This window comes from Suncus etruscus, chromosome 3, assembly GCF_024139225.1.
Source record: "Suncus etruscus isolate mSunEtr1 chromosome 3, mSunEtr1.pri.cur, whole genome shotgun sequence".
NCBI lineage: Eukaryota > Metazoa > Chordata > Mammalia > Eulipotyphla > Soricidae > Suncus > Suncus etruscus.
The window spans coordinates 85947931-85965009 of NC_064850.1; the positions used below are offsets into that span (position 1 = coordinate 85947931).

The 17079-nt window shown below is 43.0% G+C and overlaps 1 protein-coding gene across 3 annotated transcripts in view; it reads right to left on the minus strand.

The window, feature by feature from the left end:
- The window catches only part of PIP5K1B (phosphatidylinositol-4-phosphate 5-kinase type 1 beta), a 370177-nt gene extending 356323 nt beyond the window's left edge, over window positions 1-13854 (minus strand). The window contains exon 1 of one of the 3 annotated variants that reach the window (XM_049770950.1): window positions 13654-13854. The gene's annotated coding sequence lies outside the window, so the exon portion shown is untranslated. The remainder of the gene's footprint in view (window positions 1-13653) is intronic. The other 2 variants (XM_049770947.1, XM_049770949.1) reach the window with 2 other exon arrangements.
- Between the last annotated feature and the right edge of the window lie 3225 nt (window positions 13855-17079).

Genomic DNA, 17079 nt, shown 5'->3' on the forward strand with positions numbered 1-17079 from the left:
AGGATAGAAACAGGGTCAGCTGCATGCAAGGCAAACATCCTACCCTCTGTGATACAGCTCTGGTTCCTTAGGGGAATTTTCTATACAAATATTGGCTGTACTAAATTTTAACATTTAAAGGAGCAAGCAACTCCTTGGTGACTAATTCCTTTATTCTAAAGATTAAACAGGATGCCCCTGAAGTTTTAAGTAGTTAAGTGTACTCAGTCTTGATTTCTTTTCAGCTTGAGTTAAACAACTTATTTAAAATGAGTAGGCTTGGGCAGAAAAAAATAGTACAAGGAGAGAGTAAGGCACTTGCTTTGTATGCAGCTGACCCTGGTTTGATCCTCAACACATAAGATCTCCTGATCATTGCTAGAAAACAACATAGCCAGAAGTGCCCAGGGCTTACTCCAAGCTCTGTGCTCACTGATCACTCGGGGGGTCTATATGGATCTAACTGGATCAGCCTCTTGCAACGCAAGCATCATACCTGCTGCACTATTGCTCCAGACTGATATATTTTTTTCAGCCTAATTTTTTTTTGTTTGTTTTTGTTTGTTTTTGGGCCACACTTGGTGGTGCTCAGGGGTTATTCCTGGCTGTCTGCTCAGAAATAGCTCCTGGCAGGAACGGGGGACCATATGGGACACCAGGATTCGAATCAACTCCCTTTGGACCTGGATCGGCTGCTTGCAAGGCAAACGCCACTGTGCTATCTCTTCGGGCCCTCAGCCTGATATTTTAAATTGAAGGGGTTTTGTTTTTCTTGTAATACTTAGGATCTTGCAAAAATCAATTGGTGTGAAGGTAAAGGTGATCACTGCATAACAACAGATAAAGTTGGGGCCGGAGAGATAGCATGGAGGTAAGGCTTTTGCCTCTCATGCAGAAGGTCAGTGGTTCGAATCCCGGTGTCCCATATGGTCCCCTGAGCCTGCCAGGAGCGATTTCTGAGCGTAGAGCCAGGAGTAACCCCTGAGCACTGCCAGATGTGACCCAAAAACACAAAACAAAAAACAAAACAAAAAAAACAGATAAAGCATGCCCTAGTCTGAAGGCCCTATTTCACCGAGTTTACTTCTCCAAGTTCTAGCAAATGCTAAGTCCCTAAGTATAATAAAGTTTTCCTAACTGAAATGAAAATTTTGTGGGAGGGCTTTATGAAGATTTTAACTCTAAATTTCCCAAGAACCCATTAACATGTAAAGCAATAGGCCAAGCCTTGCAGTCCTTTGGTCAGAGTTCTGCATTGTGGTGATTGACAGATGACATCCAAGCTTTACAAATGGGAGGTATTATCCCATCAATGGGGAATATAATAAAACTGATAGATCATAATTTGTTTGCTAGAAGTTATAGATAAGAAGGTACATAGCAGAAAATAACAGGACATATCTCCTATAGTATAACTAAGTATAGTTTCACAAGACTTGTTTTGAATATAATTGTTATATCTATCTACATATTGGTTTTCAAGAGATTTCTTTTCATCTATAATTATTTTTATGATAGGTAAGGTAACATTATTATAATAGTATTAAGGTTTACATTTTTATATATAAAGTAACTGCACCTCACTTTCCCACAATGTGACACTGTCCTATGTCATCTCTAGTTCACCTCTTCCTTCCCCTCACTTTCCCCAACCCAGCACTCTGAGTTTTGTCATTATTCTATAAAGTCTATTTCTTTTTTGTCTCTCTATATGCCACAGATTAGTAAGATCATTCAATATTCAATATTCCCCCTCTAAATTATTTTACTAAACATGATTCCCTCCCAGCCATATAACAAACCACAAGATTTTGTCTTTTCTTATGGCTGCATATTATTTCACTGTGCATATATATACCATACTTTTATACATTTATCTGTCATTGGACATTTGAGTTGTTTCTGTATTGTGGCTGTTATACTAAGCACTACTATGAACATGCGTGTGCTTATACTTTTTAAATTAATGTTTTCATATTGGTGGGGCAACCAAGAAGTGGAATTAATTACTGGGAGTTCTTCTCTTCTTGGAGAAACCTCCAAAATGTTTTACATTGAGACTAAAGCAGATAATATTCCCCATCATCAGTGAATGAGGTTTTCTTTTCTACTACATCCGTGCCAACACTTATTGTTCTCTGACTTTTTGTTTTTTTTATGCTATTTTTATGCTATTTAATATGTTTCTTAAAGGGCATTGATCCATAAAGGGTTACGCACTAGATTGAGAATGCATGTTCCCCTAAAATCCTTATGTCAAATGCCCAAAGACACCAGAAATGAGGACCAAGAGGACTGGTCCACAAAGTAACAATATTACAAACCATAGTGCCTAAAAGGGGAAAAAGTGAAGGAAAGAGGGCAAAATAGAGAGAGAATAAAAGTAACTGTCAGTGGCTCGCTGGTGGGTAAATTAAGATAAACTGGGGATATTGGTATCATGACATGTACACTGGTGAAGTGAGGATGTTGGAACATTTTATGACTAAAATTCAATTCAAAAAAATTTAAAGAAAATATAAAATCTTTACATCAAAATTCTAACCCCCTCACCCCTTGTCCTTATCTGATGGTATTAGGAGATAGAGCATTAGTGAGATAATTAGGTCAATGGGTCTTAGCCTTTAAGAATGGGATTAGTAATAACCTTATAATAGGGGCCTGAGTGATATGATAATACAGTGGTTATTTTGCACATGGCTGACCTCGTTTGATCTCTGACATTTCACGTGGTCCCCAGAGCACCACAAAGAGTAATTCATGAGCACACAGCCAGAAGCTGTGAAGACCATTGGGCATAACCCCCAAACTAAAATTTTAAAAATGGCGTTCCAGAAATCTTTCTTGATCTATTTTGCAACACAAAGGAGGACATGATGAGAAATTGACAGTTTGAGACTCGGAAGTTACCTCAGCACAATATAACCGTGTGGACACCCTGATCTTGATCCTCCAACTCCAAGAACTGTGAGAAATAAAATTATGTTGCCTGCAATCCTCCCAATTTTGGTATCTCGTAATAGCAGCCCAAAATGACTAAGGTAGGCTTAGGTTTATACCTATTCTTTATTTACAATTCAAGAGTCACAGAGTAATTGAAAAAAGCCATGTGAAAAAGTAAATTACCAACCTTATTTAAACCAATTTCTATTAACTAGTCATAATAGAATCCTATAATACTGTATTCAATATTGTATACAATATTGTAGAACACAATCCTATAATATTGTGCTCAAAGTACACTATAAGAAGTGACCTAATACAGTAAAGCCAATGTTTTAGTCTCTTAACAGCACCTTCCTTAACTGCTTTTCTCAAAATGAATTAGCATTTATTCTTGATAGAATTCCCAGTGACCTGGGATTTTCAGAGTCTGTAAACACTTGGAATTTGGGATGGGTTGGGCAAGTCCCTAAGACCACACTAATGTTTTCATTCATTCCTATTAGAGTAATTGGCTGCTTTATTACCAAGGATCAGGCCAGACTCCAGGAAAGCAGATGCAGCAATGTCAGATGCTGTATAGAGGAGCATATGCTTAGTGGCTGTGCAAGAATTCAAAAGGCAGTTCAAAAGGAACCTGAAAGTCCAAGGGCCAGATTGTGTATGTTTGCCCTGTGAAGAGCTGGCCAGGTGAGAGAGGTCAGGATCTGACCTTAAGAATCTAGCGTCTTCTCCCAGCATCATAAATTGCTCTGCCTACAATGTTGATGATGGATTGAAGGAAGGCCAGACTAACTCACAAGCCCAGGGAGACTATGGCTTGAGTCCAGCAGGAAGATGAAAAGCTGGACTGAACTGAGATGGATTCAGCAGAAATAGTCAAGCAGATGGATGAGAGTTATCCAGGAAATAAGAATCAATAGATCTTGGTTTAGATACAGGATATAGGATAAAGGATGGTTTTCAAGTTACTGCCTCAGTTACCTGGTGACTAGATGCCCATCATAGAAATACATAACCCTGTAAGATTACCAGGTATGTCAAGCAAATATCATGACTTTGCCTAGGACCTGTCAAATCTGAGGTATCTTAGAGCCACCACTACTATATATATATATATAATCTCAAGCTCCTAGGGATCCCTAGAAAGACCTAGATATCTACATAGGGAGACAAAAATTTTAGTTATATTCATGTTTCGTGTTTATTTTACAAGACTATATTTCAAGGGGCTGGAGTTATAGTACAGTGGATAAAAAATTTGTCTTACAAGTGGCAAGCACAGGTTCAATCTCTGGCATCCCATATGACCTTCTGAGCCTTCTAGGAGTGATCCCTGAGCACAAAGTTAGGAGTAAGCCCTGAGCACTACTGGGTGTGAACAAACACACACACACATTTTAAAAAGACCATATTTTGAGTATAAGTTAAGAAAGTAAACAATACACAACAGAAAAAATCATGAGCTTTAACATCTGAAAAGTCAGATCAAAACCTTAGTGTTGACTCTCTGCTCATGAGCCTACCTAAGACTGCCTTCCCTCCCTTATCGGTAACGGTGCTGCATCCACAGTAGAGTGAAGATGAAAAGAAGCAACACTTGAAGAACACTTGGAATATACTAAATGCTCAGCCAAGTTCAGTCAGAACATTGGTCATAACACCTTGAGTCTAATCAAAATCCCTCTTCTCTCCCCAAGCAGCAAGGGTATTATATCATCAGCAGGAGTGTGTAAGATGACACCCAATAATTAACCCAAAACAAAGGTGTTGCCCCCTCTTCCTCTTTCCTTAACACCTCTCCTTTAGATATGTAAAAGCCTACCTGCATTACTCTACCTTCCCCCTCCTGGTGAAAGGGTATTGGTTTAATAAAAAAAAAAAGGCAGTTCTGGCTTGAAAGATCCAGGCAAAAAGCCACTGACTCCATAATTTTTCCCAACTGGCTTGGTTTATTAATCCTTTGCCGCTACCCAGCTTCTTCAGACCCACCCACCCGAGGGTTGGAGTGTGTGGGGTATTTTACAGTAATGTGAAAGTGAAAAGAGACAGCACTTGAGAAATGCTTGGGACATGGTAAATACTCAACCAAGCTTAGCCAGAACCATGGTTATAGCACTTGGCACTACCCGTGGCTTAGGAGTCTAGAAATGTCCATCAAATTGATTAGAAATACTCAAAATAATCAGAAAACCACTAGTGTCTTCCACTAGCTCTGAAAATCATTCCTGCACCTGACACTGTATTGAAGCATGAACGATGAAACATTTTTGAGGTACTCACAGTCAAGTGATACAAACAGGTCTTATCCCTCATCACCACCATTCCTTTGTGACTGGAAACACCAACCACTGGGCAGGCCAGTAATTATCAGTAACCCCTGAGAATTGCCAGGTGTGCTCCAAACCATACCCCTTCCAAAAAAAAAAAAAATTAGTGACCAGAGTGATAGCTCAGGGATTAAGGTGCTGGCCAAATTTAATCTCTGAAACAACATGTGGTCCCTTTAGCATTATCAGGATGCTAACTCTTGACCAAAGAGTCTCAGGAATAGCCAGATTTGCTCCTCCCTAAATACAACAATAATTATAACTGATAATGACATAAAGAATCTGTCTTCATGTGGGCCATTGACAGTTCATCAGTAGAGATGTGACTCTGATTCCAGCACCAACCCCCATGCACTAAGTACAGTTCTCCAATACTGCCATTTACACTTCTAGTGCTACTGTGATCTCCAGTACACCACAAAGTACCAAATTTTTCACTCTATAAGACACATCTGACCATAAGACACACACAGCTTTTTAGATGAGGAAATAAAAGTTGCCACAGCAATCAAATAGTCTTAAACGAAAGCTCTATATGTGATAGTGAAAGTGCATTAACCTGACTGCTCATACTATGTGGTATGTCTATGCAATGAAGGGGGTGATGTCAAGTGGTTAGTATGTGCTCTCCCCTGCACTCAGGCTTCAGCTCCAGGCAGCATTCACTCCATAAGATGCACATCTTCCCATCTTTTGGGGGGGGGGAGTGAATCTTATGGTACAAAAAATACAAATTGTGGCCCAGTGGGGCACATAGTCAAATGTGTATCTGATCAATGTAACAATAGAAACAGCATGGGGGCTGGTGAGGTGGCGCTAGAGGTAAGGTGTCTTCCTTGCAAGCACTAGCCAAGGAAGGACCGCGGTTTGATCCCATATGGTCCCCCCAAACCAGGGGCAATTTTTGAGTGCTTAGCCAGGAGTAACCCCTGAGCATCAAACGGGTGTGGCCCCCCAAAACAAACAAACAAACAAACAAAAGAAACAGCATAAAAAAAAAGAGGGACAATGTAAAATAAAAAAAAAATAGCATCACAAAATTAAAACAACTACTCAAAAAATTAACTGTCTCCATGAGAAAACCTGTTCAGTTTCAATGGTGGCCCATTCATCTTAACAGCATGGGGCTTCATTCAATAATTTATGAAAGTATTTTGCTGGTCTGTAGAAAATTCATAACCCCTGTCCTCAAGGAGCTCCTAGTCTTAGATTGAGTGTGATTCTGGGCAGAGGTTGTAGGAAAATAGTAAGATATATATATGTGCCTTAACATCAACTGTATAATATGAAGAAATGAGTCCTTTTAGGTGAGGGAATGAAAAAAAGGGTGTAGGAACAGGTAAAACCAATTAACTTAAAAGATGCTTAAAGGTTTTTTGTTTGTTTTTGTTTTCTTTGTGTTTTTTTGTTGTTGTTTTGCTTTTTGGGCCACACCCTATGATGCTCAAGGGTTACTCCTGGCTATTTGCTCAGAAATCACTCCTGGCTTGGGGAACCAAATGGAATGTCAGGGATCGAACCAAGGTCCATCCTGGATCCACTGTATGAAAGGCAAATGCCCTACCATTGTGCTATCACTCCAGCCACAAATTTGTTTGTTTTTTGTGCACCCTCACCCAAACTTAACATAAAGTCAATCTGATGCCTTAAAAATACATTTACTGGGCCAGAGCGATAAAACAGCAATTGCATGTGGCCGGCCCAGGTTCAATCCCCAGTATCCCATATGGTCCCCCAAGATGCCAGGAGTGATTTCTGAGTGCAGAGCCACTAGTAACCCCTGAGCGTATCAATGGTGTGGCCCAAAAACCAACCAACCAAACAAAAACAACAACAAAAACAAACAAACAAAAAAAAAACCCTACTACCTGCCAAGGAAAATAGAATAACACATTTCTTATTTAGATTGTTTCAGTTAAGGACAAAAAAAAAATTGAGGTTGGAGAGAGTACAGCAGACAAAGCACTTGTCTTGTGTTTGGCCTACCCAGGTTAAATTCCAGGCATTCTATATGGTCCACTGAGTCCTTCTTGAGCAATTCTTGAGCACAGAGCCAGGAGTAAGCCCTGAGTACCACCTGTTATAGTTCCCTTTCTCTAAAAGAGAAATAAAACATTCTGAGGCATGTTGGTAAAAAATAAGGTCAAAGATATGGTAAATAAATATAACTTAAAATAACCCCTGTTACTTATTTACATGAGTCTATATGCTTATCTTATATTTCTAAAATGGGTTTAAAAGCAATCCATTTATTACAGCAAGTATACAACATCCCAAGATTTTGAAGAGTGATAACACTTGGTGCATACCATTTTCCAGGTCAGATCGTTGTTTCAAGAATACAAAGATAAGCATGTCACACCTTATCTCAATGAAAAATATTTGTACTCATAGAAAGAGCTTATTACCCCCCCCCAAAGATGTATTATTTTATTGTTGCTGCTTTGTTTTCTTATTTCTTCAACACTGCAATCAGGTACTTCAGAAATTTCAATGGTGCTTTTTCCTTTTGTTTAATTTTGTTTTAAGAAAAACATGTGTTGTAACTGCTGAATCTACTACATAGACAATGAATCTACTTCATGTCCTATGCCAATATATGATACAAAAACACACTTTATGGCCTGCAATAATTGGATCCTCCCCCCCCCCCCATGTCTTGCTCAGCATTACAGGATAGTAATCACCTCTTTCAAAAGCGATGAATTTTCTCCAGAACCATCCTTAGTACTGGGCCTTTGGTTCCAATTCAAGGTAATTCTCTCTAGAAAAATGTTAAGTACCTGCAAGTCTAACCCTTGCCTTTTCTTCCAAGAAATCTACACCCACATTTTTAATAGGAACAACACAGAACTCGGTTTTCATTTCACAATTAACTTTTCAAAATAGAGAGAAAGGAGACTCAAGAAACTACTGCTCCACCTTTACGTAAATAACCCCAAACTCTCACTGTTTACTCAGTCCCCAACCATCACAAAATTCCTTCTACAAGAACAAACAGTTCATGGAGCTGTCCATTTACATGTAGATTTAACTTAAACATGAACTGTCATAAACCTTGCCTATGTTTCAAATTTTTCCATAAGTAATCTAATTTGGGTAGGGTACCTATATTTCCCCATATCATCTCCTTTATCCTAGATAAAGCTGGGCAGACTTGTTATTGTTAATGGAATAATGTAATATACAAAATCAAACCTGCCTTCCGTAGCCTAATGTTTTGTTTTGGGGTCACACACAGCAGTGCTCAGGGCTTACTCCTGGAATTGAAACCAGAGTTGACAGCAAGCAAGCACCTCATTCCCTCTATTATCTTTCCACAGAGAGAGAGAGAGAGAGAGAGAGAGAGAGAGAGAGAGAGAGAGAGAGAGAGAGAGAGTAGGGAGAGGAGAGGAGAGGAGAAGGGAGGAGAGGAGAAGGGAGGAGAGGAGAAGGGAGGAGAGGAGAAGGGAGGAGAAAAGGGGAGGGGAGAGGAGAGTAGAGGGAGGACAAGAAGAAAGAGCAAAGGGGGAGATGTGAGGGGAGGGAGAAGAGGAGAGGAGGGGAGGAAAGTGGGAGGGGAGGGGAGAGGAGAGATGGGAAGAGGAGAAGAAGGGAGGTAAAGAGAAGGGAGAGGAGAGGAGGGGAGGGGAGAGGAGGGGAAAAGGAGAGGAGAAGGGAGGGGAGAAAAGGAGGAGAGGGGAGGGGAGGAGGAGAAGGGAGAAGGGGAGGGGAGGAGAGGAGAAACGAAATAAAACAAAGGCAAGGTTTTTCTTCCTAATGATCCTGATATTCAGGAGAATTGCCATAGCTAGAGCGCCACAAAGAAACAGCTAGGCTACAAAATGTACAGTTCTAACTAGGCAGCTTCTTAAAAAAATAATAAAAAGACTTCTTCCAATTCCTCAGTATGTTTGATACACAGAGAACAGGTTTCTGCAACAAACACTTTTAGGGCTTGGGATATTATAGAGTGATGAATAAAAGTTTTAGCCATAGGAGAACATAATTTTTCCAGGATATTAAATGTTCTGACTCGCCAGTGAGAGAAGTACAAACAAAATGAAAATGGAAATTACAGGCCTGTGAGATAATACAGCACAATGGGTGTTTGCCTTATACGTGGCAAACCTGGGTTTGAGATCCATCATGCCCGAAAATTCCCTGAGCAGTGAGAGTCAGGAGTACTTTCTGAACCAGGCGAATCACAGGGTATGACAACTAAATAAACAAACAAAAGAAAAAAGAAATAATGAAATCCACACATTTTATATATATATATATATAATATATATATATATATATATATATATATAACACAGTCACCTTTGACTTCTGGTTTTGTTTATTAGGAAACAACATTTAGAAAACTAGCATACATTTATATTTCTATTTATGTAGTTCCTTCTTGAAAGTACAGGCTAAGGACAAGTATTTTTTTTTATTGTTGTCTTTTTTTTTTGTTGTTTTGGCACCACACCCAGTGGTACTCAAAGCTTCCTCCTGGATCTATGCTCAGAGATGACTCCTGACTGTGCTCTGGAAGCCATATGATGTAAGGATCATGGCATAGAATAAATAATTTCTCCTTAATGTTACCTGCTTGAACAACAAAATTTAAAAATAGAAATACTAAACCTATTTAAACTGTTATATTTCACTAACAACAAACAGAAATTTTCTATTAATAACTATGATTTTCAAATGTACCTTCACCTCCAGAATTCCTGATACAATATTGAATATGAGCCTTCTTAAGAATTCTATATTAGCCCTGGATCTCCTTCTATCCTTCTTGACCATGAGGGATTCAATTCACCTTTCCTAGCCTCCCTGCCTTGTCCATAGAGTTGGATCTCTGAACTAGGTAATATTTAAATACTTTATCAGAGAGCAATCTACCTCCTTTTCACAGGTATGAATCAGTTAAAATTTTTTTTTTCAGTTTTTTGGGTCACATCTAGCAGCACAGGGATTACTCCTGGCTCTGTGCTCACAAATTGCCCCTGGCAGGCATGGGGGACCATACAGGATGCTGGGATTCGAACCACCGTCTGTCCTAGATCAGCTGCATGCAAGGCAAATGTTCTACCGCTGTGCTATCTCTCAGTCTTAGGATCAGTTAATATTTAAGACTCATTTTATTATTTGTCTTCATTCTTCAAATAATACTTTTTTTACATAGGAAAAGAAGCAGAGAAGAAATTTCTTAAAGAGAACTGAAACTAAGTTGGTTTTTGTTAATTATGATTCCCACTGAAACACTGAGCCAGAATTGGCATATAATAAAAGTTTACTCAAAAGTTTTTTTTTTTTTTTTTAAGTGGCTGGTTTCTCCATCTTGAGACTCTAGAGTTAAAAAAAAAATGGAACAAGTCAATTTCTATTTTAGTAGTTCCCTCTTGGGAGCACAGTCAATTTCTAAGAATTTATCATTCAGTTGGGTATGTATTAGGAATTACAAAGGGAAGAGGGAAAGCCACGGAGGATGGCATAGACAATGTGAGTTTATTGTCTTCACGGAGAAAATAAAACTCTGCTTTGTTTGGGTTTTGGACTATACCCAGTTGTGCTTAGGAGTTACTTCTGGTTCTACACTCAGGGATCACTCCTGATGGGACTCATGGGGTGCTGAAGATTGAACCCAGGTTGACCCTGTGGAAGGCAAACACCCTGCCTGCTATGCTATCACTCTGGATCCTGAAACTCTGCTTTATAGGATGTACTCAGGAAAGCAAATGACAATGCCATTTGTTCCTACCAGCTTCAGGAACCACACCTCTAATAGGTAAACCTTATATGTCAACAGATGTTGGAGATTGACATGGTAAGATGTTTTATTTGTCTTTCATCATCTTGTTTTTCTTAAGGGTGCTTTCCCCTTTGGCTGTCATATGATCAATAACTATTTACTGAACACGAATTATATGTAAACCCTCATGTTAAAAATAAATAAATAAATCTGGATAGGAGTTGATTGGAAAATTCAAGTCAATCATGTCATGTTAATTTTAGTAGTAGTTCACCCCCGTAGTGCTTCCAAGATGAGTAGTTCACACTAAATAATAGACAAGCTAAGCTGAATGGTCCTTAGAATCAACTTTCCCTTCCTCAAGTGGTATATGGTCAACACGGAAGGGCAATACGTTATAGGTGTGATAAATAATCAGCCAAAACATGCAGTTAATACAAAGTAAAACACTGTTCCCTGTAGAAAAATAACTGAATTATTAATCTGCATTCTAGAATGCTTGTGAGTTTACATTATGGAATGCTAAATAAAGCAAGTAAGGAAGATAAGTCTCAATATCAATATATCAATGTCTTGTAGTAGGGGAATTGAGACCTAAAGGGGACATGATTTGGCCTGGGTCAGAGAGACAATTTTGTCTAGAAGGAAAATGCCAGTGTCCCGTCAGCAAGTTTAACAGTACCCAGTCTATGACAGCACCCACAAGTGTCTTCTTGTCATCAATAATAAGAACAATGATTAATCCATAAAGTAATGGGAATCACGAGCTTCAAGTTTGATACTTTACAAGTCCACTAGGTTAGACACAACACCGTGGAAAATCCCCATCACTTATCTATGCCTATGTTTTCTCATCTGTAACATGTGAATAGTAATTCACAGACCATAATAAAAACTTAATGTAAGCACAGCCCTGCTACCACACAGACCCCACCTAGCCCTCCAATTCCAGCCACTTGCTTCCTAAGTCTCTCAACCTGTGAAGCTCATATTTCTCCTGGTACCACTTCTTTCCAAAATGGTCAGAATTCAATGAAAACACTGAGAAGAAGCGTAGGGACAAAGAGGACAGTAGTGGTCAGAGTTATCGAATACTACTATAAGATCCTTTCAGTCGTCTTCATTTGAACAAAAACGTGGTTTACTCATTCAGTACCAACAGTCTTTATTTTCCCTAGACTACAATATCCTACATCGTCTGGTCACACTTGCCGCTTTCTCCCCAGCCCTCCTAAGTCTAGCTCACATCCAACTATAAAAAGCAGAATTTCCCCCAGGGCGGAGATCCTGCCTGATGCTCACTCAGCCTCCCACTGGTGCGGACTTGGCAAAAAAAAAAAAAAGGGGGGGGGGCTCCCCCTGTGCCCCCGTCCCTGGCCTTCAACCCGCTGGGAATTTTCTGACAGCTTTCAGACAGGATTCACATTTGAGACAGAACGAAACCAACCCTTCTGTTTCCCTACACACCTAGGACTGCACCCGCTGACCCCTCCAGCCCGATGTGTGTGTGTGTGGGGGGGGGGGGGCGCACACTTTTCTCCAGGAGGTGAAGGTGTGTGTGTGTTGGGGGAAGTCCTAAATCCAGGCTCAGGAGGACTAATAGGTAGAACAAGATTCCCAGGAGAACATATATTACGGACCCCAAGGAGCTAGCAAAGGAAGACCAGCGGTCGAAGTGTCACCTCCCGTTTAGAACCAGGGCCTGAGGCAGGCAGTGACTGTCCTAGAAAGATAGTGGGAGTGGGGGAGGGATAGTTTCGGGTCAGCGACTCTCTGGTCTTTGAAAAGCCTTTGAGATACCACATTTCCCTCTTCTGAACACCTGATCAGGAGAACAAATGGAAAAAGAAATCTTGCCTTCACCTCTCTAAACAACTTCTCCGGAACAGGTTTCTTTGGCACAGCCACACCGGGCACAGGAGAAAGGGGAGTCCTGGGGCAGAAAGCAGCGGGCAAAGGGCTCCTCTGCATAGACAGAGAGAAGAGGACCTGGGGTGGGGTGGATGGGGTGGGGTGGCGAGGTGGTCTTCTGTCCCGGCGACTCTTACTAACCCCGGCTAGCCAGCCCTAACCTGCGCGCGCGCGCGTTTTCTCTGCCTCGGAACCCCCATATCTACTCCAGTGCACCCCGGCCCAGCTGTTGGGGCGTCAGTCACATTGCCCGCGACCAGTGATATGAAGCCGCCGCGGAAACGCAGAGCGGTGCGGTTGCTGCATTCGGGCTGGAACCATTCCGCACCTGTTTTCAGTGCGGCTCCAGAACCAGAAGCAGAACCAGAGCCGCGACTCGCGATCCCCTCTGCAGATTCCCAGGGGGCGACGAACAAGTTTGCTACCGACGGGCACGGGGGAGGTGGGCGATCTCTCCCTTCGCTGCTGCCAAACTCAGCCAGGATCCCCCAGGAATGGGGAAGGGACTCGGGGTTAAGCGAGTCCCGAGCGTCGCTGCAGCCCCGGTGTGGAAATTCTGACTGGCCAGCTGGTGGGTGCCGGCGGGGAGCGCGTCATCGTGCAGCCCCCCTCCTCCCACGGAACCCCGGTCCAGCGCCGGTGGCCACGCGCAGCACCTGCACCTTGCAAGCCCCGAGACAAAGTGGGAGCACCGAGCCAGGCGCCGAGCACTGCGAGGAGGGAGTCGGCAGAGAGGCCGGGACGCGCAATAAAACTTACCTCCCCGGGGGCTGCCTGGGGGCGCCGAGACCAGTTGCGCCCCAGTCTGCAAGTTGTCGGGATCTGGAGGCTTCCACAGACGGACGCGGAGAGCGCGAAGCCGGCGCGGGGCGCGGTGGGCCGGGGCTGGGCGCCCAGAGCGGAGAGCCGCGAACGGGCAGGTGCCGGGGCCGGAGCTGGAGCCGGAGCCGGAGCCGGAGCCGCGCGCGGGGCCAAACTCGGCCCGGACGCGCCCGGCGAGGGCGCGCGGCTGCGAGTGTGCGGTGCGCGCGCGCCGCGGCCGCCGAGTGTGTCCCCGCGTCCCCTTTCCTTCGCCGCCGAGAGCCGCGGCCCGCCGCCCTGGCTGGGCAATTGCGAGGGGCTCCACGGCGGAGATCGGCCGCGCAGGGGGGGAGCTGACGGCGCGGCCCGGGCTCGAGGAAGCTGCAGGCCCCGCCCGCCGGCCGCCAGGCTCTTCCCCTTTTCTCTCCACCCCCTCGCTCGAGCCCGCACGCCCCGCGGGGAAACCGGACTGGTTTGCTGCAGCCGGGGCTGCGGGAACCTCCTCCGCAGTCCTGCTGGGCTTTCGGGAGCGGGACCCAGAACCGGGCTGGAACGGGCCTCCAGAGCTGACCGGGTCCTCGCAGGTCTCCCCGGGCTAGCCACGGACTTCCCGCAGATGCTGCGAGTCTTGCAGGGACTGCGGGCGTCGTCCCCCCCCCCACTTCCCGAGGTTACTGAACTTGGTTGGCAGCGCCTGATCGCTAGCCAAGTCGCCTGCTTTGCTGCACCTGCTGGCGCGAGAGCCCGAACTTCAGCGCAGGTGCTGGGTCTGCCCGGAAGGGGCAAATTAGGGTTGGTGCGGCGGGGACGGAGTGACCCCTTCTCCGGGCAGCAGGTGCTCCTGGGAAGTAAGGCCTCCCCCAACAGGTATGGGGCGGGTTGTGAGTGGATCTCAAGATAAGAGAACACAGTTGAGGGGGAAGGGGGAGATCAGGAGAGAATGGACTGATAGGGATTTGTAGGGGCGGTGCTTACTCTTAGTGAGGGGGTTGAGAGAGTGTGTGGGGATCATTAATCGCCCCAGTTGTCCATCTAGCCGAGAAAGGGTAGCAGCCCCATCTAACGGGTTTCTTGGAGCAGGGATACTGACCGGGAAGTTACAGCTAAAATTACTTACTAGGAAGCTAAAAGGGTCTCCCAGCGGGATCCAACTAAGAGATAATTCTGCCCCCTTGACCTTAGTCTCCAAAATGCACGAAACTAAATGCACTCTTGCAAAGCATTTTGGTAGAGAAAGGTACGACTTGGGAAGTCAAAATGAACCATTTGAGATATACCCTTCCCTTCCTTCTTAGTAAATTTTCAATTCTTCCTCTAACCCCACCACCAACATCACTACAAACATACATCTTGGGTAAGTTTATTAGGGTTTGACAGATCAGAATAGGGTGTGATTTGTCCACGGGTCACATACATATATGATATTACAAATACTTCGTCCAGATATGGCTGACCATTTCCAGACGTTTTCAAGCATCATTTGTTTAGGACCTTCCAACTTGCCTTTGTTTTCTTCTGATCTCAGCAACTCTTCATAGTTGAGAGCAGAAAAGAAGTTTTATTCAGTTTGACAGAGATATTAAGCGCTCCAAAAGACAGTACACAGATTCCTGTATTCCCAGTCCCTGAAAAATAAATTCCAGTAACTCTGGATGTACAGAACTGGAGGAAGCATGGAGGGAAGAGCATTGCTTCAAGTAGCAAGCAAACTATCTGAGCTCTGGGAAGAGTCATCTAGTTTTCTTTGCTCTCCAGATGTCTGCTAAGAAATCAGGGAGTTGGGGGGTAAATTTCCTTCCCAGAGAGGTAGGGCTAAGTGAAAGTCCTAAGTCTGTTCTCCATCAATATTTCCTGGGAGTACACAAGAGGTAAAAACAGGTAAAACCTGAGACTGAAGTGATAGTTCAGTGGTTAAGAATATTTGCTTTGCTTGAAGCTGATCTGGACTCGACCCAAAGCATCTCATATGGACTCCTGAGCACCACCAGGGAGTGATTTTTTGAGCACAGAGCGTGGATTAACTCCTGAACATCACCAGGTGTCAGCCGCCACAAAGCAAACAAACAAAAATCTAACAGTGGATCAGATATTATCATACACAATACATAAACATGACGTGTACCTTTGTGCATGGCTATAGCCTCCCTTTCCAAATAAGAGCCTGATAAAAATAACTTCCTTTCTGTAAACTATAGATACAAACAGCACAAGTTTCCAGAGAGAGAGAGGTCTGGAGGTGGAATAGTCATTGGTGGTTTTTTTTTTTTTTTTTAATACCGCTAACACTATTTTTTTTTTTTTTTGGTTTTTCGGGCCACACCCGTTAGATGCTCAGGGGTTACTCCTGGCTACGCGCTCAGAAATTGCCCCTGGCTTGGGGGGGCCATATGGGACGCCGGGGGATCGAACCGTGGTCCTTTCCTTGGCTAGCGCTTGCAAGGCAGACACCTTACCTCTAGCGCCACCTCGCCGGCCCCGTATCCCGCTAACACTATTAAACATAGGACATCCAAAATCCTCAGATAATTATTCCTGTGAATGAAGTAATGCAACAAGGAATTTTATAGTCTGGACCTGGCTAGACTTCCTGAGTCTCTCAATTTATCATTAAGAACTTGAGAGAGTCACCCTCTACTGGCAACAAGACAACATTAATATCACTAACAATAGTGACTTGGTAAAGAAATCTGGCAACACTTAAAATTCAGAAGATGCTTTAACTTAATTCCAAATGTAATTTTTCCAGCTACTCTAGACATCTATTTAAAATACCCATGCTACACAATCTTCCTTTTGTTATGAAAAACATGAAATTTTCTAATTAGATTTAATGGCACCATCACCCTTTCATTCTAACTCTGTTGTTTCCTTCCACTGTAGCCTGACCCATATGATTTTCTTAGGTCATTGAAGTATCCCTTCAGACATACTAGAATTTCCAAATCTAGAATATTGACAATACCGGATGCTGGTGAGAGTATTTGATGAGAAATGCAAAACCAGTCCAGCTTAGTGAAATACAATTTTTTGGAACTGTCAAAAAAACTTATGTTTATCCAAGAGCCTGCACATAGATGTTTATAGCAGCTTATTAATAATTGAAAGAAATTAATAATTGGAAGCTAAAACTTGGAGGTAACCAAGTGATCCTTTATTAGGTGAATGGATAAATAAATGGTGATACTGAACTGTTACTCAGCACACACACACACACACACACACACACACACACACACACACACACAATGAGTAAATGGAATGGAGAGGTAGTACAGAGAGTAAGGCATTTACCTTACACATGCCTAACCAGGATTTGATCCCTGGCTTCCCATATTGTCCCTGTGAAGGAAGCCTCAAGCTCCAAAACTAGGACCTGGAGAGATA